Source organism: Peromyscus leucopus, chromosome 2 (genome assembly GCF_004664715.2).
Source record: "Peromyscus leucopus breed LL Stock chromosome 2, UCI_PerLeu_2.1, whole genome shotgun sequence".
NCBI lineage: Eukaryota > Metazoa > Chordata > Mammalia > Rodentia > Cricetidae > Peromyscus > Peromyscus leucopus.
The window spans coordinates 51,535,747-51,562,790 of record NC_051064.1 but is presented as its reverse complement, the minus strand read 5'-3'; the positions used below and the strand labels follow the sequence as shown (position 1 = coordinate 51,562,790).

Below are 27,044 nucleotides of genomic sequence, written 5' to 3'. Positions count from 1 at the left end.
ATTTTCAGAAGTTGCTTCTCTTTTTTCACTGTGTGGATCCCAAGGATCAAACTCCTGACCTCGGGTTTGGTAGCAAGCACCTTTGTGCTGTTATCTGTCTTTTCTTATCTACGGTGGCTCCCCCTCAAGCAATGGCTTCAGCCCCAAGGGCCGCAGCCTGGGGTGATTTTGTTCCCTCAGGCGTCGACTCTTTCAAAGTTACTAAGGGAATTTGTCTAAATCTAAAGAACATATGATTCAGTGGTTTAGGTGGAATTCTGCTTGCTCAGAGAGACTGAATAGCTACTAGCTAACCTTCTCCCTTTGCTGGTGACTTCTAGAAAACCCAGGGTCCTCCTTTCAGCCCCCACTTAAAAAACCCTTGCTACATGTGGTTCTTCCCTACCACTTCCTGTCTGCCTCAGCCTCCTGCTCACAGACTACTTTTATTTAATCAAACACATCTTTAAATTGTTGAAAAAAAAGCAGTAGGAAAAAATGCAGCACACTTTAAAATAATATTCCCCAACACCGTTGCTCAGGATCTAAGTCTTTTGAATTGCCTATAAACCAATTGTCATAGTGACTAATATTTAGCCTTGTAATTAAGATCTTAAAGCAAGAAACAATTGCATTGGTGGACCTAAGTTGAAAGCAGTGTGACTGTGGTAATCTTATTTAAATAGTGAACACTGCCAAGACCAGAAACAGAATGTGTAAGAGTGGATTTGAAGGAGCCACCAAAGATCAGAGCTTTCATAAACAATTGTTAGGTCAACACTTGACATTTCTAAATACTGTTTCAATTTCATGCGTGAGAGTTGGGTGATTTGGGCCTAGCATGGAAAGTTAAATCATGAGCCCTGCCCTAGTGGATAATTCTTGCAAATATGCTCACTTTTGCTACAGTATGCTTGTGCCTGTAGTCATAATGGGGGAGAAATGGGAAATTTGTAGTGGAAAGCCCTTATATTAATTGGTCTTTGGAGCTGAAAATACTTTCTACTTTTAAGATCTTAGTTACTCTGCATTAATACCATTTAGAACAGAGGAATTAAGACCTTGAACAACTACTATTTGGATGTAAGAAGAGTGCTACAGTGTAGGTCTAGAATGCCTCTTAAAGGCATATTTTAAACAGTGTCCTTAGTTCCATGGTGTACTGGAAAGTAATAGAACATTTAGGAAGCAGGGCCTTAGAAGAAAGTGAAGTTTCTGGGATGTGTTATTGATGGGAATCCCAGCCTGTCCTTCTCTTCTCCTTGCTCTCTGGTTGGTATGAGATGAGTGGCTGCTCTCTACTGAAGGCTCCTGTCCTGAGGTGATGCCTCATCAGGGGACCCATAGCAATGGGGAAAACCTATAACAGATTGAAACATGCAAAAATATGAGCCTAAGCAAACCTTTCCACTTGTAATGTGGATTATCTTGGACACAGTAAAAGATAAGTGACTAAAAAAATGGATACCAATAAAGAGGACATCCTAATAGTAAGTTAACAAAAAGGGACAGATTTGGAAATCACACTCCAGCAACAGAGCACCGAACTCAGTACAGCATTTGCTCATTACAAATTAGCATCATGATTATTTGAGAACTTTGTTTTGGATTTGAGATCTCCAAAAATGTTGTTTTTTTTTTTTTTTTTTTTTTTAAGGGAAAATGCAACCCCCCCCCCCCCCCGCCTGTTCTGATCACCTCTATTCTAGGGAATTCTGATGGTTACTGTGGTTATAAAGACAGCCTTGATTGGTGGTCCCTTCCGCCCAGCAGAGGATTGTACCACTGTAACTGAGGTTTGTTAATGGACCAGTCAGTGGAGCTGACAGGGGAAAAAACAGGCTTCGTCATGCCGGTATCTTCCCAGTAGATCATTTCTACCACCAGTGTTCCTCATACATAATGATATCGAGTACTTTCTTTGCTACCAATTGTCTGGTTATTTGTAAATTTGAATTATCTGTTTGTTGTCTGATTCATTTTCAAAATGGGAACCTTAGTATTATTTTGAGGAAGTCAAGATACTCATGCAAAATATGACCTGCTGTTAAACAATCTTCACATTTATTAAGTCAATTATTCAATTTTGTTGATATCCCTATTGCCCCATTGCTCAGAGAGACTGAATAGCTAGTAACCTTGCCCCTTTGCTGCTGAGTTCTAGAAAACTCAGGGACCTCCTTTCAGGCTCCACTTAAAAAAAACCCTTGCTACATGTGGTTCCTCCCTACCACTCCCTGAAAAAAGTTTATAGCTTTAAGGTAAAATTTACATATATTAAAATGTATAAATGTAACCTATGCCTTAACAAGCTATAAAATTTGTTAGTCTAGAACCTTCTGTTATATCCAACCCCCTCCCCCCTCCACTAACTTGTCTAATTAGGGTTTCTACTGTGATAAAACACTGACCAAAATCAATTTGGGGAGGAAAGGGATTATTTCATTTTGCAGCTTGTAGTCTTTTACTGAGTGAATTCAGGGCAGGAATTTACGGAAGAAGAGGCCATGAGGGGGTATTGCTGACCGGCCTGCTTTCCATGGCTTGCTCAGCCTGCTTATAGAACCTAGGACTACCTGCCCAGGGATGGCACCACTCACAACAAGTTGGGCCCTTCCACATCAATCATCAATCAAGAAAATGCCCTACAGACTTGCTTATGGCCCAATTCATAGAAGCATTTTCTTAATTAAGATTCTGGCCGGGCTTTGGTGGCGCACGCCTTTAATCCCAGCACTTGGGAGGCAGAGGCAGGCGGATCTTTGTGAGTTCGAGGCCAGCCTGGGCTACCAAGTGAGTTCCAGGAAAGGTGGCAAAGCTACACAGAGAAACCCTGTCTTGAAAAACCAAAAAAAAAAAAAAAAAAAAAAAAAAAAAAGATTCTGTCTTCCCAAATGGCCCCAGATTGTGTCAAATTGTCTTAAAAACTAGCCAGCAATGAGGGAACCATTTTCAGTGAAACTTGCCTGTCTTCAGATGAATGTCTTTCCACAGTGTACACTCATTTGCCTGGTTAAGTTCCTTCATCCTGGTTTCTGTGGGAGTCAGCCATGTTCTCTATCATTTTTTTCTCCTTATTGATGAAGGAAGTTGCAAAATTGTCCTAATTTTAAGTTTGCTTAGATAAATCTAGAGCTCAAGAACATACTCTTTGAATAAGACCAAGTCTATATCCAGAAATATCAAGTGAATAACTGTGTAATTTACTATGGAGTTTTAATTGCAGAATCTTAAACAATTGTGTATTGGAATATATACATTTTGTTTATGCCGAAATTCAATACCACCTCACTGTTCATAACACATTTGGTATGCCAAAACGGGCCATAAATACGTCCACTTTTTGAGTGGCTTAGAACAAAAGAAACACTAGTGAGATTCTGATTATCTGTTTTTGCTTGGAGTCTTTAATTCTGCCTGTTTGAGAAAGTTAGCATCTACTGGGTTTTATACATAATGGTTTGAAATTTTTGAAGTAAATATTGTGTCTGTATGTGAAATGTTGGAGGAAGATGGCGGGATACACCTCGGGGTGTCAGCATGAGCATCCAGTGGCTGCAGAAAATGTAAGAATGAGACATTGCTCATTCTAAGAAGTTCATCTTTCCTAAAAACTTGCCACGTTTTTAGGAAAGCAGAGGAAGCTGTGCTTTCTTGTCTCTATCTTACACTTTTCTCTGATAAGTTGTGCAGACACCACTTTCCTGGTCTACTTAGCATATTCACTCTGGAAGGCTTGGTTGGGAGTAATGAGCTGCTTTGGTGTGGCAGTGTCTCTTCACTGCCCAGAGGCTTGGGATCTGCCCTTTGCTCCAAATTCCTACATCTCCAAGATTCTAAATTTTGCCAGATTTTTCTTCATTTCCCATAGCTTGCTTTTGTCTCCCAAATGCTGGACTCGAGACTCAAAATGCCTTCCTAGTGTTCATTACTAAGTATTTCTTTGCTCGTTATTATAGATTTGGGCAGGTTAAAAATATGGATTCAAACCACAAGTGTAGAGCCAATTATCCATTATAGGACAGATTTTCACACTGAATTAAAGAAATCTAGTAATTCCTAAACTACTGTGTATGCTCATATGTACATCAAAGAGGAATTATTGGGCTTTAATCCTTCTCATTGCTTGGCCTACTCATCTATAAGAATGATTTTTGAAAGTAATCACTCTATTGAGTGTGTTTTTAAATTTAATATCCCAATAAAAATTTGCATATATATATAACGAGTAGAAGGTAGTAGTTGATAACCAGTTGGTTCTTTGAGGCCCTGAGGATTCCTTACAGTGAGGAATTGGAACCCCTGCCTTATTTCCCTTTTGTTTGAAAACAAAGTGATATTTTAGAGACATTATTCATTTGTTCATGAGCATTGAGAACTTTTTGAGCTCATTGATTGCCTTCAGCAAAACCATCATAACTGTTATTAACTACAAGTGATGAACTTAAACACATTTCTTTGGGAAAGTTTGCTTGCTAATTTAATATAAACTCATTTTCTGTTTGCCTAATTTTATGGTGATTATTAGCAATCCTAATAAGCTGACATTTAATTAAAGACTGATTTATAGTTTACTTTAGCTTTAGGGTCATACAGGTAGATGTTAAGAGCTATATCTCTTCCAAGCTACACTTAGGGTTAATCCATCTTTTGTAAAGTTCATATTCCTTAGCATAATGTTAACATGTAGTAGATGTCTGGGGTATGTTTCTCACAGTCACAGATGAGGAAAATGGGGCAATGGATATGCTGGATATGGTCAGAGTGTCTACATCTCAATGCACAAACAATGGAAGGTAAGCACAGTGTTTAGAGGGGACCTGTGGTAAAAACAACATCTTGAGACATTTTTTTTGCTACCCAGAAATGATTACTTCCATGGGCCACAGGTCCTGTTGTAACCCAGATTCTCATTGCTTCTCTACGATTCTGTGGCTCTGGGTTTTACTTTTAATGTTTTTTTGTTTGTCCTTTGTACCTTTACCATCTTGTGCTTTTAACTCCTCTGCTTTGTCTTTAGATGTTTGAAAACATTGATGGGTGTGATGCCCCAGTGGAGCATCATCTCTCTTTAAGACATTCATGATTCTCTGAGTTGGTGGTTTTTAACCTTATTTCTGAAATCCCTGACACTTTTACGGTAAAGTCATGTGAGGTGCTTCCTACATTGGGTCTCTGAGTTGCAGGAAGCTGTTATTCATATCTCCAAGCTCATTCCATACTCTTGATCTGAGGCAAGACCATCATGTTATACTTTATTTGATTTATACTATGGGCGTAGAGACTTGGATCTGGTAATTTGACTTGGCGAGGAGTGAATGAAGAAGTGATAAACACAAAAGGAAAATGTGGGATCAGGTGAGTTGTATACACTAATAGAGATGCACCTACTACTTCTGCAACATGAAACTCAATGCATTTATTATGTATAACACATAGGGAGGGGCTAGCCAGTCTCCATAGGAGGCCTCTGTGGTCCAGTGGTCTTAGGCTGTAAACATCTTGGAGGAAGAAGCTGCAGTAGCTAGTTTTTTTTTTTAAACATCTTTATCAATTGTAAACATTCATACTTGGACCAGAGAAGGAAGGCTTTGCCAATTTTGAGCCTGACCTACTGTGAAGGCTTTGCCAGTTACCCATGGATCTGAGGCCTTGGTCCTTCTCATGGCTATACTCAAGTCAACCATACACATTCACTGAGGACTTTACTCATTTAAAAATTAAATTTAATTAATTAATTTGTTTCCTGTGGGTCTCAGAGTCAAATCCAAGACCTCATGTCTGCTAGGCAAGCCGGTGACCTTCATAGCAGCTCATTTTATTTTAGTTTATTTTCTTTATGGTCCTTATTTGGGCAATTTTGCTCAACAGTGATTACAAAGGGGCAAACACAGAGTTTGAACTTCAGATTCTTTTCTCAAGAAACAGGATTAGAGCCAGGTAGGGTGGCATATGCCTTTAGTCCTAGCATCGGGGAGGCACAGGTAAGTGGATTCAACCCAGTGTATGATGTGAGTCCAGCCAGAGTTACATAGTATGGACCCTGTTTTCAGAGAAAGAAAAAGCCTGTCTCAGAGAGTGTCAGAGAAACTCATGCTGTTTGTTTAAAGGTCTCAGAAAAATGCTCCAGCCTGAGTAGTGGCACTGGTGGGTCATGCTGCTTCTGTGAGGTGTCTTCCTGTGCCAGCCCAGCAGCATGTCATCCCAGTCAGGGTTAGCCTGTGGTATGTCTACCCCCAGCTCCCCGAGGGCAGTGAAGAGTTCTGAAAATACTACAGGGACTTGTGACAGTAAGGAGAGGGAGATGGCTCCTTAGACACCGCCTGCGGAGCTGTCACCTCTGACACTTAACCTCACTAGTGACCTTGAGGGGAGTGGCTTTGGAGATCTTAGGTTAGATCAATGAGTACGTAAGATGGTACGGAAAAAGGCAAGTGGAAACAGCAAATACATACTTCTCTTTTTATATCTGCTGTTTTATTTTAGTTAAAATATAATTACATCATCTCCCATTCCCTTTCCTCTCCCCAGCGCTTTTATTTTGAGGAGAACTGTGATAAAGAGAGGCAGAGAATGTTCTCCAAAATAGCCTTCTAAAATGGAAATAATGTGACTAAGAGAAAAATCTAAATCAATTTTAAATCTCACATCTTGTACAACAAAGAGAGAAAAAAGTCATAGAGAAAGTCACAGAAATGAAAGCAATGTAGTTGAGTAATAAAACTTTGTAAGCACAGTGAGCACCTTTGCTATCTCCACATTAATCTCTTCTCCAGCTCTGAGGAGAGCAGCGTCCACGCAAAGACTGTGTAATGGAGGGCTCCTGAATTAAGTACACGGCATAGTTAGATCATTCAGAAAAGGAATAAAACTTTTGATGTGAGACTGAAATATTAAACTGACTGCATTTCTCAGCAAATAAAATGTTTTCCTCTAGCCTTCTGTGTTGTATACCTGCTGCTGTTGGGAAAGTAATGGGGATAATGTCAGACATTATTTTTATTTTCATCACTTTGCAAGTGAAATGAAGCTGGTCAGATTGAGAACAGCAGAGCGGGCATGCTTTGTCAAATTATGGTTTTGACAATACACTGCACTATTATAAAGCATTATCCAGTGTTGCATTATGTTAGCCACTCAATAGAAAATGGAAAAGCAATTCATAATTAAATTAATGAAACCTAGTACCAAGGTGACCTTTCAGTAATTTACTTTATGGCTCTACTGCAAGACAGATATAAAATACTGTGTGATCTTTGACATGTATTATAGATTTAAATAAATTAAATGGAATTAATGTAATGCACATGCAGTTGAGAGGGTAGGGAGCTAAGGAGTATTTTACATGTGACCTTTCTAATTAGGGAGTGAAATAGGCTATTAACAAACCATCACATTGTTCCCAGTATTTTGCTTAGGGCAAGGACTAGAATTAGAGCAGCTTCTGTTACAGGTTCTACTAAAAGCTGGTATGCCTCATTCCTGACCTGTGATTCAAGTCCAAAGCATAAAGTAGGAGAACGTCTAGTCTTCTTTTTTTCTGTTAGCTTAGGTCTTCAAAGACATTTCTAACACTGATTTTTTTCAATAAATTTTTAAGTGTCCATTGCCTTTTTAGGAAATGTGTCAGTTGTTATTAGGATTCACTCTTCTTTCTGTCTATACACTTACTTCCTGCCTGGTTATGTGTACACGAGAAGTCAGGCCCATCCACTTATACAACTCTAAATATTTCCATGATATGAAAATGCACTAGATTTGTATGATATAAAATGTTTGCTATACAATTTTTATTTTAGGGCTGAGTTCATGTTGCATTTTGCAGCCAGGACTTAGAATGTCTGCAGAAGGAGAGCTTGGTCTTCAGGAGCAGCTGGAAATGCCTGGAAAGGAATGTGTAAAATTAAAGGCAGTTTTCTTAGAATATTTTTCCAACCCAAGCAAAATAAGAGTTGATTTCTTCCTTTAAATGAGCAATCTCAGCACCCTGTGTCATACTTTTTAGCCTTTCTTCCACATGCCACTGAAGATGTTTTCAAAATGGAAAAAAGTGTGAATATTTTGTTTTCTCAGCTGAAGAGTAAAAAAAGAAAGATTTTTTTTTTCTTGAATAGCATAGTGGTGATAGCTCACACTACTGTTTATATGCTGGAAACTTGCAGAATGTATTTCAAATGTTCTGACCACAAACAAGTAACTATGAGAGATATGAATTGTTAGTCAGCTTGATTGTGATAGTAATTTTACAATATGCTCATCTATTAAAATATTATATGTACCATAAACATATATTTTTTGTCAATTATTCCTCATTGAAGCTAGGAAAGAATTTTTTAATCTATTTCCCCTTAACACTCAACTCCTTATTTATTTATTTATTTATTTAATTTATCAAATACCTTATTTATTAAACATATATAGCAGCCATCTATTTAAATTCTCTAGAAGCTTGCTGTTGAACATTTGGTAAAGACATAAGTACTTAGGTGTAAATCTCTAAGTTAGCTTTTGTTAACCTGAATAGATCTTTATAGTAAAAGATGGCTGCCAGCTACTTGGTTGCCCATGAATTCACCAGCCAAGATGGAGGAAAGCCATGTGGATGCTGTTTAAAGCATGTTTTTCTAAACAATAATTACTCGCACACATATGCACAGTTGGACCCGTTACATACATATGCATATAATTAAAGCTAGCTTTCACTCATACATATAGTTAAACCCAAGTCACATACATGTCCATATACACACATATTTTTTTAACATAACAGTTTGCAGAATCATCAGCTAATTTTAAAATGAAAACCAACCAGAATTAACTTTTAAATTCAGTATTTGCAGGTATAAGAAACCACAATGAACATAGTTCACATTCCCTCTGACCTTCTACAACCTTCCATAAGACCCCTTCTGACTTTCTATAACTTCCCATGTACCCTCAGTCTGTCCAGACATTTATTTTTGACAAATTTCTTTCTTTTTTTTTTTTTTAACATAGAAACTCTTACCAAAGTCTTTCTTGTGATTTTCCTCAGTGGTTTAGAATATACTGTAAAGCTGCAATATTTTAAATAAGAACAGAAATGCATGCGTATACCATAACAAGAGTAACTCTAAATTTGGATCAGCACTGTACCACAGACAAGAAACTGTTGGTTAGCCTAACAACACAGCCACAGCAGCTTAGCAACAATAGGCAGTGACATTCCATTCCATTCTTGGAACCAACCCTTGATCAGGTTTTAGCCCTAGGGCAGGTCTAAGAGGCCCACCCATCAGCATGGGAGGTGGAAGAGGACAGTGCACAGCATGGAGACAAAAGATCGTTATTAAACCCAGATTCTCAAGTACATGAGAGCGGCTGGGCCCTCGGACCTGTAGGCCACTCCTGGACTGTGACCCTGGAGGGGCAGTTCTCCACCAGCCCCCACCAGGCTCAGGCATGCTCTGAGCTCCTTGAGGCCCTGCTGGCTCCTGCCTGCACTGTACCACAAAGCCTCTACCCTGAAGCTCCCTGCACAGGGGCTGGACTCCAACATGCTGTGTGTCCAGGCCATGCCAAGTTCTCATGGCTGCTGCCCATGCCACGCCGAACCACCGCACCATAACAATGAGCCACTGCCTGAGCCGGCCTGCTGCCAGCCAGAGAGAAAGGAGGCAATGGGGCAGGAACATTCTTAGTCTGTCTTAGCTCAACCAAAAGGACCCGCTATCCCTCAGGCTGGTCATCCGGCCCCAAACGCTGTCCATGCACAGCTTCTATTAACAGTCATAACACACATACAAGCCCAGGCATAAAACACGCATACCTGTGGCCACGTTTCTCATACAGTTACACATTCATATAGGTAGTACAAGAAAGGCAAACAAAACTTTTTACGACATACAAGACAACAAAACAGCTCTCCTGGCACCCGGAGACAAAACCAAAACCAAAAAGATGCTGGCCTCACACTGGTCCGGTGGGAGCAACCCATGTGGGCTATACAAATTAAATACCTGCAGGTACTTACAAATTTTGGGCACTTACAGAAGGATATCCAAGGGTCTCCTAAAGGCCCACTTACAAAAGGATATCCAAATGAAACCAAACCAAAGTAAACACCACAGAAAACACAAAAGTAGACAGGTAGACACAGACACAGAAAACACACCAGCCAGCTCTTCAGGCTCTACAGGCTGGTGGTCTGGTGGGCTTGGGGGATCCCAGATGAGCCCCCAAATGTTATGCCCAGATGGTGGGGACCCCCAAAAGACCACCATGGAGACTGAATCCCACGTGTAAAGGCAAAGAACTTTTATTTCAAGCTCTGGAGCTTGGTCCCTCTGTCAGACGCAGTGGTGAGAGCAGAGAGCCCAGCTCCTTATTTTAAATGATATATTTTTTTCTCTTTCTCTCTCTTTTAGACTAAATAAATCTTGCCTGCCCACCTGTTCCTGAATAACCAATCAGAGACTTAGTATTAATTACAAAGTGTTTGACCTATGACTTGGGCTTATTACTGACTAGCTCTTATGCTTAAATTGACCCATAATTCTTATCTGTGTTTAGCCATGTGGCTTGGTACCTTTTCTTAGTCCAACATTCTCATTTTGCTTCTTCTGCATCTGGCTGGCAACTCCTGACTCCACCCTTCCTCTTCCCAGAATTCTTCTGGTCTGGTCACCCTGCCTGTTCTTCCTGCCTGGCTACTGGCCAATCAGCGTTTTATTATACCAATTTGAGTGACAAGTCTTGACAGTGTAGAAGAGTCTCATGCCCAGCACTCTCTCTAATGTGTTAGATTAGGTCTGTTTTCAAGCTTTCTTACATTTTTCCATTCCTGCCTCTGTTTATATTTTTATTTCTTCACTTAGGCTCCTGTTTCCTATTAGAAATTGTGTTAGTCACTGTTGCCACTGCTCGAACAGTGTCTAACAAGAGGCAACTTAAGGGAGGAAAGATTCAAATTTTTACACAACTTTCAAACTGGAAATTAAGCTCACTTAGTTCCCTCTGGTTCCCCAGTATCTGCATCTGAGTAATTTATAGAATAACAAAGAATTTCAAAGTGCTTTTTAGTTTCACTCTTAAATATAAGTTGGTAACTATCCCCTAACTGTTAAATATGATTATAGAGCTGAAAATGAACAATTTTGATGAAAATTTCCAGTATGTTTTGGATGCTAAATGCCCCCACCCCGGTCTTCTGTATTTGAACACTTTCTCTCCAACTTTGAGGTGCTATTTTGGAGGATGGGAAAGGTTTGGGAGATGGGTACCAGCAGAAACTGCATCAGTGAGGGGTGTTGGGCAGTTTTTGAAGTATATAACCAGCCCTGTCTCCTGATGTGTCCTGCTCTCTGATCCATAGTGATGTGAGTAGCTTTGCATGCCTACCACTAGAGCCCTGAGGCCTTCCTGTTATGAAGCTCACCCTATCATTAAAAACAATCTATTAGCTCCTTTCATTTAATTCTACTATGTGATATCACACTGTCCTTGATTATCCAGAATATGGAATCGTTCTCTGAAGAGTAGACACCTGGTTACTATCTATAAGGGTGGAGAATTGGCCATAGAAGTCTAATGTCTACTTGTATTTTTTCAAGTAATTATCCTTTCTTTGGCCTTGTCTGTGTTATCACACCATCTTCTGAAGTACTTGCTCTTTCAAGCTCCTTAGCCTTTCTATGTTCCATGGGTGCATACATTCCTTTACCACTAGCATCTCATCCAGGCTTTAGATAATGGTTATGTTATTTTGTTCAGTCAACACTCTTCTGATAATTTACTGTTTTACAAAACTATATTTATACTGCTCATCAATTTTTGTCTCTGTCATGAGTACTTTGTCTTACTGAGCCTATGCTTTTTTGTTCCTCATAGTATTTAAAGACACAAGTTCTAGAGTAGAACTCTGGATTTGAATATGGACTGTGCCATATTTCTAGCTGAGAGATAATAGACAATTGTGTAAACTTACTTATCTATTCCTTTTTATTATCTTTATAACTGAAAGTACTAATAATGAAAGTACCTATCTCATAGGAATTAGCCCATTGAAGTACTCTTAGAATGATACAGAGTACAACGTATCTGTCCAAGAAATGTCAAATGCAATTACTGTTAAAAAAATGGAAAATCAGTGAAATTGACTTTTATTTTGCCTAAGGTTTAGAAAATGTCAGCCAGAGCATTTACAAAGTGACAAATGATGATGACATGAACTTGGCTGTAAAATGAGACTTGAGTAATTATAGGGTTCATAGCCAGGTAAAGCCACTAATGACTTTTCTCCAACATCAGCTTCTGTTCTACCTCCTGACACTGTGAAAGCTCTCTGGCAGGGAGGAAATTTTCAGCTCAGTTCCAGCTTGATTTATTTACATCATGAACCTGTGGCATGCCGTGTCTTTAGCAAAAGCATCTTATCATCTAGTTCCAGCAAACAATCAAGAGGAAGGGCAAAAGCTTGTGTTGCTTTGAGAGTCCTCTGGGGTCTCCATAGCCAATAACTTGTTAAGAAATATCCAACCTTTAGTACTGCATATTTTGTTTAATGACTTGGGAAAAAGTGGCACTACTGTTATGGTTGTAACCAAAGCTCTCTGATTGGATTTTATATTTGCTCCCAAGAAGGGCGTCTATGCATGGTACTGTAAACCTAGAAAAAGAATTCGATGCTAGGTAATATGATAAGCCCAAGAGGGGAACTGAGTACTGTTGTTTAGCCTTCTAAATGTTGTATTTATAGCCACAGATAAATGCTACTCTCAGCCTTAATCAGAGAAGCCTTTCATTCTAGTGAATACTGGTGAGAGCAGATTCATGGGTATACAAGATACTGAGAAAAAGTGATAGTTGGGGGATCAGTCTTAAATAAGACATTTATATCACCCCTTCTGAGGTTCAGGGAATATTGCAAAATAGGGCACAGAGAGTATGAGCCTAAAGATAGGAAGGGCTAAAAAATACCATCTTCTGGGCAAGAAAAAGCTGCCATAATGATCAAATCACAGCAGACATAGACTACTGCACCGAGTCTACAGAACCATGGGCCCATCAACGGTCAGACACAGATGGAAGAGTGATTTATGGGTCCCCATCCTTCACAGCTAGGAGATCGTTTTTTTGCTACTGATAGATGCAGGGAGGGGACTGGCTCATTGTTATCAGCTGTGTACCCACTAGTGATTCCATCAGTCTCCAGTGGGTAATTCCAGTTCAATGCTCACATGGATGTCCCCAGTTAAAGTAAAGGCCAGGAACAAACACAAAATTCATGAATCTTGGAAAAAGACTTGTAGGAATGGGTGTTAATAGGCATGCATAGAAGGGAGATGAGAAAACATGTAGAGAGAGCATACTCACAGTATATTCTCTAGTCATACATGTACATGAATAAATATAATTTTATAATATGGCATTGTCAAAGAAAAATAATTCAAGAATAAATGTAGTGATGGCCTCAGGGCTGTGATTTTCAGTGTCCTCCATGTGTCACACTCTTTATGAATTATCTTCATGGATTAGCACCTTATCTCCTAGTCTCTTGTCAAAATAATTTCTCAGTGAGTGTATTAATGGCTCATCTATTTCTCCAGGTGTGTTCTCTTCTGTTACTTCAGTGGAAGCATCCTTCTGCACTTTATTAACCGCCTTTTCAGCATGTATTATACTCAATGATATTTACCAAGCAAATGAATGATGAAGAATATGTGGGCAGTTGCAACGAATATAAGTTTTTGAATGAGGTATGTATCTTCACGGAATGTTCTAGAGTGCATGTAAGAAATATTTTCTGTATTCTTTCAACCATGAAGTAGAAAATTAGTTTCCTTAAAATATGGCATACCATTGTTATTTTAATTAACTTTTCATTATCATAAGTCAAACATATTGCTTAGCCATGAATATTTCCAACTTTTAGTCTTTTTCTTTTCCTAACTCTGTTGCCAGTTTTTCTCTTGGAGTTTTAGCCTCATTCTTACTTCTCTCTGTAGAGATTTCCTATCTTTGTGCAAAAACTCTTCGGCATAGAGATTTTTCACTTTCTTTTCTGTCAGTTTTATGCTTTTGGTATGTCAAAAGCATTAGTATTTATATTAGACCTTTTTCACAATCCCTTTCACTTGTTTAAAATTGAGAAATGACTCTTTTCAGTTGCAGACTTTTCAACAATCTTAGAGCTACTTTCCCTAGAAAGTACCAGTTAACACTTTGTCTATTACAAAACTAATCCATACTAGTATTTAAAATAGTATGAGTACTTAGAATTTTTCCGTTGTAATTCTCAATATAATTGATGGCAATTGATTATATACAGATAGAACTACAGATTCCTTCCAGAGAGACAAATGGCTTTCTTTTATTCTGCTTGGTTGATCTGTTACATTGTTCTCCTTTTCATCACTATTGTGATTATAACTTCATAGTATATTTACTGCATGGTAGAGAAATTCAACTTTTTGTTTGAAAATTATTTTATCCAGTCCAAAATATTGTTTCCACCAAAATATTTAAAAATCATTTTTGTTAGCTCAGAAAGAATCTGGTTGGAAACTTACTTAGCTTAACTAAAATTTTCAATTATTTTGAGATAGACTGGAATCTTTATGATATTTAATATACTCATCTATGGAAAAGGCCTATCTTCCTTATATATGCATGCCTAATTCATATTTAGAGAATATTTTGTAGTTTTATTCATCCTAGTTCTGTAGAATTCATCAGAAGAATATAAATACATTTATTTGGCTTCGATTCTTAAGGAAAAAGGATATCATTCATATATATATATATGTATATATATATACATGATATACACACAGATACACACACACACACACACACACACACACACACGTCTATATTGAAAGCTACCCCATGTGGGTGCTGGGAACTGAACTCAGAACCTCAGAAGGATCAACAAGCAGCAAGACTTCTCAGCTGTTCATTCCTCTCTCTAGGCTCCCCCAGCTGTTCATCCCTCTCTCTAGGCTCCCCCAGCTGTTCATCCCTTTCTCCAGGCTCCCCCAGCTGTTCATCCCTCTCTCCAGGCTCCCCCATTACATTTTCAGAAGCCATCAGGTACTTACAATGTTTTAACTATTGGCCAGCAATTTTTCTTCATTTTATCCTTTCCTAATGTAGATATTTAAAATGGTTGAAGGGAAGTTATTTTGTCCTAACATTCCTTAGCTCTGTCATGTCAGAAGTGACAAATAGATATCATTTTGTATCATTGAAGGATAATCACGTTTCCTTTACTATGATAGAGAAGTCACAGGAAATGATTTGTCCCCATCACTATTTAAATATAGAAAGATTTATGTCATAGATTCTCAGTACAATATAAAATCTGATAATAAATCACTTAATATTTTGCTTCGCTTACCAACCAAATGACTAGCTATTTTTACTCAAGTTCACCAAGATATATACTGCATTTAAAAAAATGTCATTGCTTTTTATTGTAGATATAAAAATGAAACACTTTAAGAATGCAAATAGTGACAAGATCTTGCAAAATTAGAAGGGCTTAAACTTCTTGATATACAAAATACTATGAAAATGAAAATTGAAACTAATAGCTTTCATAATTGCATATTGTACAGCACATAATCTTTGATGAAACATATTTATCATAGGCCAATATCTAGAATAGTTTTTGTGTTAAGTGGGTAAAGTTTTGAATAATATTTTTATAGACCACATACATATAATTTTATGATAGTCATGAAACGTTTTCTGTTAGACACTGCAATGTTCCTTTTATCTGCTCAATCCACTCTATAAATAATATTGCCACTCAGCTTTGTAAATATTTAAAAAATAATTTACAGAAAAATTCAAATATAAATTCCCTAAGATTTTGGAGCATTCTGCAAAAGGAGAAACATAAGAAAGCTGAACTAAGACAGTGAGTGTGGTTGAGAGCAGGCAGCAGGCATTTCCCACAACAACTCAGTCATAATGTGAAATTACAGTGAACAGGAAAGATCCCTGAGTGTAGTTTTAAGGAGCCCCAAAACTGTCAAATGTTATTTGGAAACTGTTCTTTGCAATTCACTACCTCAGAAGTTAGAGATGAGAAATACTCTACACTGAATAAATCATAATGTTTTCAGTTTAGCATTAATGATCACGTTCAAATATTTCACCAGAAAAACAGAGTTTGTTTATCGGTGTATAGGATGTCGGGGGAGCATTCATTGGGAGAATGAACAATCTGTTCTGCTTTTAGGTTGGGGATAAGCTCACTCACAGTAGCAGCAGCATTACTTGAACCCTAATATACCGTTGTTTGTTATAACTTATGGTTTAATAGCTATAACACATTTTTGTAACTATTTGCTCTAAAATTTAAATCATATTAGCATAGTTGAACCATTCATTCTGAGATAATTTGGTGAAATCAGAAAGAAACCAAACATTAATCAAATACTTATAATTCTCTAAAACCTGGCATCAAGGTCTTGAACAAACAGAAAAATGATGCTGTTCACATGGAACATTTTTCTTAGTCAAGTCTCACTGTTCTTGTCACCCTGATGACTTTCTGACAGAATTGGTATTTGTCAGAGGAGACACTGGTAGACCTTGCTAACATGTTCATTTGTTCTACCAAATCCAGGCTGATCCCAGTAGAAGACCTTCATTCTACTTTCTATGGAAGCTTTTTTCCTCACATCAGGAAAGGCCTAAATGTACCATAAAAGGGAAAATAGCAGAAGAAGTAATATTCAGAAATGTAGACTGCACCTGATCCTCTATGTAAGCTGAGATTTCAGGGGCCTTCAGGTTTGATACAATAAATTTTGTATCAGAAGATTGATATGGTAGCACATACCTTTCATATCAGCACTCAGGAAGCAGAGACTGGAGGATCTCTTATGATTTTGAGGCTAGTTTGGTCTAAATAGGAAGTTTCAGGATAGTTAAGACTATGTAGAGAGACCCTGTCTCAAAAAATATTCAAAAATATTCAAATAAGGGAAATGCAAACATCTTCCACAATCACTCATTTTCCCTGTGGCTTGCAGTTATCCCTAGTGTAAGGCACCAAGACTGGTGCTTTCTCTGCTAAGGTGGAATTGGAAGTGCCTGGAAATTATGCAGACTTCTAGTGATTTTCCCTAGAGATGAGAACAGAATTAGGTACTGTACTTAGATTATGGCTCCAACATAACCCTGATCCAATGTAAGTTTTCAGGCTGAGGACATCTGTTGGGTGTCCAGCTTTGATGTCTCTATTCTCATGTTGGTTTAAAGAAGTAAATGTTCACTGAGGGTTTATCAGTCTTACTAATCCCTGGTGTGATAAACAATCATAGCAATAGGCATATGAATAAATCATGTGTAAACAACACCTCATTTTGCATTGACTTTATTCACTGCATCTCTACTGGCATTTGATATAACCAAAGCATCATCCTCTATACTTCAAGAAAGCGGGAAGAAAGATTGAAGGAAAGGATCGGGAAGGGACACACACACACACACACACACACACACACACACAGAGACAGAGAGAGAGACAGAGACAGAGACAGAGACAGAGACACTGACAGAAAGACAGAATCTCGAACTGGGATACATTTTATAACAGAGATTAATGGAATGTAAGATGTTAAGGTTTGGAAAACAGGAAAATATGTGAAAGAGGCAATCCTGAGTTAAACCTTGAGAAATAAGTTGATGGAGAAGAGCTTTGGAAGACACAGAAAGTGGAATGGGGTACTCTCAGGTCAGAGCACTGAGAGTGCATCCCAGAGGGCACACAAGACATGGAAAGTTGTCTGAACACACAGAGAGGGATGACACACAGCAGGTGTTGACACTAAAGCCGCAGCTGGAACCTGTATTCTTCATGCCTTGCTAAGGACTTGTGATTGTTTTTCAGGACTGCTTAGACATCTTGGTTTGGAGAGCTAACTGACCAGTTCTAACCTACTGAAAGAGAAAGATTATCCTAATTATTGACATAGAGGAGAGAGAGACTGACAGGGAATTACTGCAGAGTGTTGACCAGGAAGCTCAAGAATTAGTGGAAAAACGAGGAAGTCTGAAGCTCCCTCAAGATACGAGGAGTTGAGAAGAAGATCAGCCCAGGCAAGAAAAGAATGGGGCAGGAGGACATAATTAAGCTACCTCCTCTATCCTTTCTAGGGAAGCATCTAGGAAGAAAATCAGATAATACAAAAGTGTGAAAGTTTGTAGGAATGGTTTGGAAAACAAAACAGAACAAAAATGAATGAAAACATAATCTGACTTGGCTGAACAGTGCTATTTCAAGCCAGTGGTATAATGGTCTCAATTGTCCTCTGAAACACAGAATAAAGATGGTGACTAAGAAGAACCACAGTACACTGTAGAGAGGCTGAGTCGACCAGGGTACTACAAGTAAGTGACTCCAGAGAGATAAGGAGCACAACCTCATATTTCAGGAATATACATTTTTAACGACAGAAACTCATTTATCCCAGGCTGGCCTCAAACTTTCTATGCATCATAGGGTAACCTTGAACTTCTGATCTTGCAATCTCCACCTCTCAAGTGCTGGAATGGCATGTGGTACTGTGCTGTCATAGCTTCAGTTATAAACTTGACACACCTGGAACGAGGAAACCTCAGGGAAGGAATCTCTCCATCAGATTGGCCTGTAGCCATGTCTATGAGGTATTTTCTTCTTTAACATAATATTTTTACTGATTCTCTGGGACTTTCACATTATGCACCCTGATCACACTCACTTCCCAGTCATTCCATGTCTGCTCTCCCATCATACTTTTTTAAGAGTTCTCTTCAGTGGCTTCCTGTCTAGTCTGTTACTTTTTTGGGGGGGTGGGGAGGGGATGGAGTGAGGGTAGGAGTTGTCACAGAAGCCTTCAATGTCCCTCCCTCTCAACTGTATATCTGCAGTCATTGATATCACAGCAAAAGTAGCCTCTTTGCTCTTCACAGTGGGAGCATGGATCATGGGCCTCTACATGGTCTCTAGCAACAGCACAGACCAAGAACATGAGAGTATGACTCCTAGTTGCAGTAGGACCATGAACCCAGACAGCCTGGATCAAGGACATCAACATGGCCTTGGATAGCAGAGCAGGCCACCCACATCAACATGGACCCAGTGGCAGCAGGGTCTATGGACATCAAGGTGGCTTCAGGCTGCAGCACAGACTCCGGACATCTGCATGGCACTTGGTGGTAACATGGGCCAAGGACATCAATGTGGCCTGACTGGCGGCTTCCAAAGTACCTGAAGTATTTTCTTTATTGCTAACTCTTAGGAGGTCTTAGTTCACTGTGGGTGGTGCCATCCCTAGCCAAGTGGGCATGGTCTATAGAGAAAGGTAGCTGAGCAAGCTGGGGAAAGCAAACCAGTTTGCAGAGTTTGTCCATGGTCTTTGCTTCACTTCCTGCCTTTGGGTTCCTGTCTTGGCTTTCAGTTGATGATGGACTACAACCTGTAAGTTAAATGAGACTTTCCTCCCCTAAGTTGTTTTGGTCAATGTTTTATCACGGCAACAGAAAGCAAACTAGGGCTCATGCTCTACTTATGCACCACTGGAGATTGAACCCAGGGCCTCACGAATAATGGGAAAGTACTATATCAACTGAGCCATATCCCTAGCCCAAGGATGAAATGTTTTCAAGAGTAAATTGAATTTTTGTCTTAAATGACAACTGTAGAAATTGACTCAATGGTGAATGATATCAGGAAAATTGTTTAGGGGTTATGGACTCTTCTCTGATACTTTATCTTGTCTGGTGCATCTTGTCTCTGTATGTTTCCTTCCTTGTGAGTCCCAAATCATCTTGGACCACTCATTTAAGAGTATTTTACCCCTTAGTTTATCTTAATTTTTGTGGTGGAATATTTGTACACTGTGTGAAGATGTGTCAAGATTGGTATAATGAAGACCTTAATGGCCAATAGCTAGGCAGGAGAGAATAGGCGGGACTTCCGGGGAGAGAGAAGAACTCAGGAAGAATCTGAGGCATAGGAAATTTGCCAGCCAGACAGGGATGAAGTTGGATATATAGAATGGAGGAGAGGTAAAGAGTCACATGGCAATATGTAGATTAATAGAAACTGGCTGATTTAAGTTTTAGGAGCGAATTAAGAACAGGCTTAAGCTAAGGCTAAGCATTCATGGTTAATAAGAAGTCTCTGTGTCATTATTTGGGAACTGGTGGTCCAAAGAAAATATGATTACAAATTTTATTTAATTTTTTTTCCAGGAAGACAAAATGTGGAAAAAATGAATGAGTACCTGGTCATAGAAAAATGTGTTCATATTGGTATTGATGCTTTATGATGATGAACATCAGATGGAGAGTAACAGAAGGTAGGGGAGAGACGAGGGACTACCACATAATGTTATGCTTGCTCTGACACAGATGGGAGGAAACTATATATATAATATATGTATATTATATATAATAGATATATGTAATATAATATATATAATATAATAGATATATTATATATACATATATATATATAAAATTATCTCTATTACCAGTCAGTATATCTACTACTTTACATACACTATTATTAATTTTCCAAGGGTTTTCAATGCATGTATGAATATTCTGACTTTATAAATAATGAAATTAGAAACAAAATATCAGGATGTTTTTCTATACTCATCTAACTACATGGAAATAATGCTAACATTTGAATTTATCTTGATTAATTCAAAATACAATTTCTTTTTCCCATTATGCCACACTGACATCCATGTGAAATGTGAGTCTACTTCTAAAAATCTCATATTCAAGCTAATCCTAAATACTGGGTAGTATTTATCTGATAGTAAAGAATTTGTTTGTACACTTGGATATATGATATTGTTTATTAGGATTTTGTTATTGTAAGGTTTTGAAAGTGTTTCCAGGTGATAGCAAACTCTGATTATTGTTATTACCAAGCCTCATGCTATGGAAGATCATTAAAATTCCATTGCCTTCCCAATTTATTTATTAATCATGTCTTCTCTAAAGCGGGAAAAATTCAGTAAAATTGAGAATGCTCAGATTGACCCATGAGCTCCTTGGGGCCCCACCAAATCTCAGGTGACTGTGGAAATGGTTAACAAAAGAGACCCTTGACCTGCCGTGAGTGAGTGGGAATATGGTTTTGTCTCCCTCCCAAGGAGCCAATGTTGTCAATCTCACCCTGAATAAACTTAACAGCTGTCAACCATGAGTAAGCTCTTCAACTTCCTATAAAATTCCCTTCTTAGTCTCTGCTACAGCAAACCATCCTTGCAGATGTCATTCAAATTCAAAACTAGCCATGGTACCACAGGGCTATTTCTGGGCAGGCTCTGGACAACAGGTGCATGAGAACTGCTTAGCCATCAGACTTTGCTTTGGTATTTTCTCCCGATGCCTTCTTTATCCTTACATATGCACGGTGAAAGAAGCAATCCTTCAAAATGAAATGTGCACTTTCTTCATTGAAAACTGTGCCTGTATAGACCTGCTCAGATAGGTCAATGTGTAAGAAAAGCTGTGCTGTTCATCACTGGTCCTCTAGGTGATCCCAATAGTCCAGGAAGAAACAAAAATAACTGAGAGAAAAAAAGCTAAAGTCACATAGGGACAGCAACCACCATCCTCAATTAGTGAGACAGAAATATTCTGTGGCATAAAGATTCATCTCTTGGCCTTTACCCTCCTAGTGGATGAAGTTCCTGTGCTGAACCCAGGTGAGATGATAAGAACACGCATAGACTCTCTTGGAGCAATGTTATGGGATATGTGATCACATTGTGACACCCCAAAACTGTGTTAATAAAGTCAACCTTAAATCAGGGGGTGGAGCCAGGAATAGCTGGCTGGAATTAGCCATAGAGAAGGCAGGAATATGGAGAGAGAAGACACACAGGAAGGAGTACGGAGGTACTTGGAGATTTCACAGTCTTTTCGATCAGGGAAGTGTGGAGAGAAGGTCAGCTGGTCACTTCTCAGCTGCTTCTTTGATCAATCAGGGTTTTACCCTGATATTTGACTTCCGAGTCTTTATTGATAATAGAACAACTTAAATAAACACATCAGAGTAAGCCACCCAGGTTTGACTCAACTGCTCTTTCTCTTCTTTCAATTTTCCCCGACAACACCCCGGTTTTTAGGCAAAATGGATGGCATCAGAACACACTGATTCTTGGTGTTTCAATCAATTTATGGCATCCTCTGTGTTGTTATTCATTTGTTCATCATCATTTAGTGACTCCCTTCAAGGTTCTAGGAACTGGGATAAGACACTCTGCATACTTTAAAGATTGGGTTACCTAAACAAACTGAATTAAATGTGAAGAGCTTTAATGTACAAGGGGTGAACAAAGACTTGAGGGAGTATAGTTAATGAAATTTCCACTATGTGTACCCAGTATGTTAGTGTCTGGAGAAGATCATTTTATATGATAAAATAATTGTTCATGATGACCATACAATTTTAAAGTATTTTACATGTAAATTAAAAATTTCACTTACCAGCTAAATATCTTGTCTGTAGCTTCTACTCTGTTTCATTCTCCAGATCCATAGGTGGAGATACAGATTGAGAGAGTTGCAGATACTCAAGTTCAAGTACAGTTTTAAAGTAATAGTGTGACATTGTTTTCCCACACTTACTGCTTAAACCTGAGAATACACAATTCCACAGAAGTTGAAGACACCATCTGCACCCAAAGTTACCTCAAGATCCTAGGATGCTGCATTCACAGACTCAATCTTAAAAACAGATGTATTTGAGTCCTTGTGTGACAAGAACTCAATGTGTAACCCAGTGTGTGCATGATCTGTGATTCAACTTCTATGCCAAATACATGACTTATCAAAAGGTAAGTAATAAAAGGTATGTTAATTTGATCCATATATATCATATTATACATATGCATCATTCAAAATCAAACATAACAATATAATTATTTTGGAGTTAGATGAAATACTTTTTTCTTTAGGAGAAGGAATTTTTTTTTTTATTTTACAACACCATTCAGTTCAACATAATAGCCACAGATTCCCCTGTTCTCCCCTCTCGCCCCCCTCCCCCTCCCCCCACCCCACCCCCATTCCCACCTCCTCCAGATCAAGGTCTTCCCCGAGGACCGGGATCGACCTGGTAGACTCAGTCCAGGCAGGTCTAGTCCCCCCCTCCCAGACCGAGCCTAGCGTCCTTGCATATGTCCCAGGATTCAAACAGCCAACTCATGCAACGAGCCCAGGACCCGGCACCAACACACAGCTGCCTCCCAAACAGATCAAGCCAAATGACTGTCTCACCCATTCAGGGGGCCTGATCCAGTTGGGGGCCCCTCAGCCTTTGGTTCATAGATCCTGTGCTTCCATTCATTTGGTTATTTGTCCCTGTGCTTTATCCAACCTTGGCTTCAACAATTCTCGCTCATATAAACCCTCTTCTTTCTCACTAATTAGACTCCCAGTGCTCCACCAGGGGCTCAGCTGTGGATGTCTGCATCCAGATTCCTCAGTCCTTGGATGGGGTTTATGGCACAACTATCAGGGTGTCTGGATCCCATCACCAGAGTAGGTCAGTTCCTGCCGTCTCTCGACCATTGCCAGCAGTCTTTTGCGGGGGTATCTTTGTGGATCTCCGTGGGCCTCCCTAGCTCTCTGCTTCCTCCCCTTCTAGGAGAAGGAATTTTTAATCATTGGAATTATTGTCTGTTTCTTCTTTTAATTCTCTTAGTTTCTACTTCAGTTATTTGTAAGATGTGTTATTGGTTGCCTACCAATTTAGTTATTAAGACTACCTTTAGAATATGTTACTGAATCATCCAGAAATCTTTCTCTATTTCTAGTAAATAAATGCAGCTGACTCCTGTAAGTTTCTTATTTGCATGATATAACCTTTGTCTGTCTGTCTGTCTGTCTCTCTTCCACTGTCACTCTGTATGTGTGGTATATGTTTGTGTGAGTGTATATGTATGTGTGGATGACAAAGGTTGATGTTGGCTCTTTTCTTTAAATCACTGTCCACCTAATTGTTTTGGGACGGGGTGTCTCAGAGTTCACTGATTGGGCTACCCTGGTTAGCTAGCAAGCTCCAAGAATACATCTGCTTTCTGATTTTCCCATCCTTATTCACCCCTGTGCTAGCCAGGGTGCTTGAAAATACTGTCATTCAATATTCATTTCAAGAACATATGAGATCATTAACTGTAACTTAATTTTATGTAGGAGCATTAAGTAAGAATTTTTAAAATGAGTGTCATAATTCATATATAACAATACATTTTTGACATTCTGTTTTATCTTTCATTCATACTTATTTGACTAACACTGCGTATGTCCAAAGGCTTACAGTGAAAAATGGATTCCTGGAACTCCTGGTCTAGTCTGGTTATACAATGCAGCAATCTGTTTTAGAAATGAAATCTACTTGTGAGCACTGGTCTCTAGTACCCATCACTGAGAAAGTGAACTCTTAAACATTGAAGCCAGGTTTTCTAATGTGTCTTGTGAAATGAGGTATTACCAGCTGATCTGTGCTGCTCAGACTTTCATTAGTGCTTTCTATATTTTGTTGGAGTGGTTCATAAACATGAGACTGGAGTCAGTCCAGAATGCCATAAATCACAGCCAGTCTTAGTCGCCCTTGTGGAGCTCACAACCATGCTGCATACTCTCTTAGGGTCCATAGAGGTCCTGATGAAGCAGGGGTCCTTCCATTTCTGCTTTCCGTGGTACTGAGCAAAAGAAGCCTCAGGTTAGGAGAGGGAAGCATATGATGGTCAGCACTATGCTTCAGGAGACTGAAACTGTGACTCAGTGTCTTTCTCCTTCATCGATTCCAGTGGGAATGACACACATCTGAAGAACAAGTAGATAGATGAAGGAGTGGTACACTGGATGATGCGCCATCAAATTTCCTTTCAAACTTAATTTCAGGGCTCTCCTAACTTTCACTGGAGCTGTGGAAAGACTCGAAAGACAAGAGTCTTCAGACAGTCTAGGTTTCTCTGTTGCAATACATTCTCATCTTGTCCCACAAATCATTGTCTCGATACTTCCAATGGCTTTTTACAATTCACATTTTCTTCTTACTTCCATATGGAGAACATGATCAAATTGTGACCCCTCCCCTCTTTAAAGATGGGAGTCTCATTTTTCTTTATTGATGATGTTTCTCATTACACAGCATGCTTCTGCAATTTTATGTCTCCCTTTGTGATTGAAAAGCTATCATTTTTTTAAAAAAAAAAATCAGTCTTTTAATTTTCCAAGTTTCTACTCAAATAGTGCTTAGGGCAGTAGTTTTGCAGCTCCCCGGAGTGTCTTTAAGTTATTTCAATGAGGGTCATTAAATGTTTCCAATTTTTGAAGTAAAATTAATATTAATTCACTTTAATGTTGAAATAAATGTACCTCAAAAGCACTTACCTGTCAGAGAACACATCTGATCTCAAGTAGCTAACCCTGACTTTTATTTCTAAATTTAATTTCAGATAGACAGAAGTTAGACAGTGTAGCTAAGGTCCAGTTTATGAAACAGATGGAAAAGCTGATAAAGCTAAGTCCAAAAAAATAAATTCAGCCTGCATGGCCTTTGGCTTTAATTTTCTGTTAGGAAAAAAATTCCTCAATAGATGAATAAAACTCTTTATTGAAGAATTAGTGGAAATTGCTGCATTGATAAGGTTGGGATGCTCAGGAAGCAATTACAAGGAAGTGTACATCAGTCTAATTGGAAAAAATTAGTCACTGTTCTCATTCTGCGATCCAATACTTGACCAGCAGCAACTTAAGGGAGGAAGGGTTTATTTGGCTCACAGTTCAGAGGACATAGTCCATCATGTGGTCGTGGGGCATGATAGCATCAGTAGCTTTGCTCTTTGTGCTCACCTGGAAGCAGAGAAAAGATGACATTAGAGCTCGGCTGGCTCTTTCTTTTTTCTTATAACTCAGTCCAGCATCCCAGCCTATTAAATAGTGCTCCCCACACTCAGGGTGCATCTTACCTCTCAGTTGGACTGCTCTGGAAGTAGTCTAATTGATGCACTGAAGGTGTGCCTTGTTAAGGTAGTAGGTGCTTCTTAATCCAATCAGATTGTCAGTGGAAATTAACCACCACACAGGGTTTATTACTGAGCAAAGAGCAAAAACCTTCACACTTAATATTACTTCCTACAAAGCAGTGAGAACACCTCTGGTGAACGAACCGTAAGTAATAATCCACAACTCTGTAAGAGCTATAAAGTGGAAGCTGCTCATTAGGAACTACACAGAAATGCAAACAAATGCAATGTAGGGACAGTATTGTAAAGAGCCCGAAACATAGAACAGAGCATTAAGTAAAGTTCTTAAAAACAACGGGCTTAAAAGAAGATGCTTAAAAGTCTCAGAATTTAATGAAAATGGATTTTGGAAAACAAAAGTATTTTTTCTAATATTCTAGTATTTCAGTGGGAAAAGAATCTATAAGTTCTGTCTGTGGAAGCAGAGTTTACAATTTGGATTTTTTTTCTTGCGGTTTGTGGCAGCTAGATGATGCTCAGCAACATCTCACTCAGAAGCCAGAACAAAAGCACCCATTCAGTGTACGCTCCTGCTGGATCACAGCACTGCAGTGGGCATGGAGAAATCAGTCCTCAGAACAAACACGAAGCCAAGGAGTGGAATCAGCCTACGCATCTGCCAAAGGTGGCTGGCTAACAGAGCGTGCTACAGCGGAGGTTTTTCAGCCTTAAAGAAGAACAAAACTCTGTCCTTTGCTAGCGATGGATACAACCAGAGCTAATAATACAAAGTGAACTAGGCCAGACTCGAGACAAATACAACCTTTTCTCTCATTTGTGGATCCCACATTTTACATAGATATAAAAATCATACACACACACACACACACACACACACACACACACACACACACACATGACCTTTGCTTGTTGTATGTACAGTTAGAAACCTTTGTGGCAGCTCTATCCTGTGTTATTTAATTCTTTAGTTTTATTTCTTCAATGCAAACATGCTTATTTTGTCACAGAAGATATTTGAGCTAAGTATCAAACATACCAAGAGCTGAGATGTGGAAAGCCATATCA

General features: G+C 38.9%; 1 pseudogene; it reads left to right on the top strand.

Annotated features, from left to right (window-relative positions):
- The window catches only part of LOC114703275, a 71,364-nt pseudogene extending 44,674 nt beyond the window's left edge, over positions 1 to 26,690 (top strand).
- Positions 26,691 to 27,044: the final 354 nt, after the last annotated feature.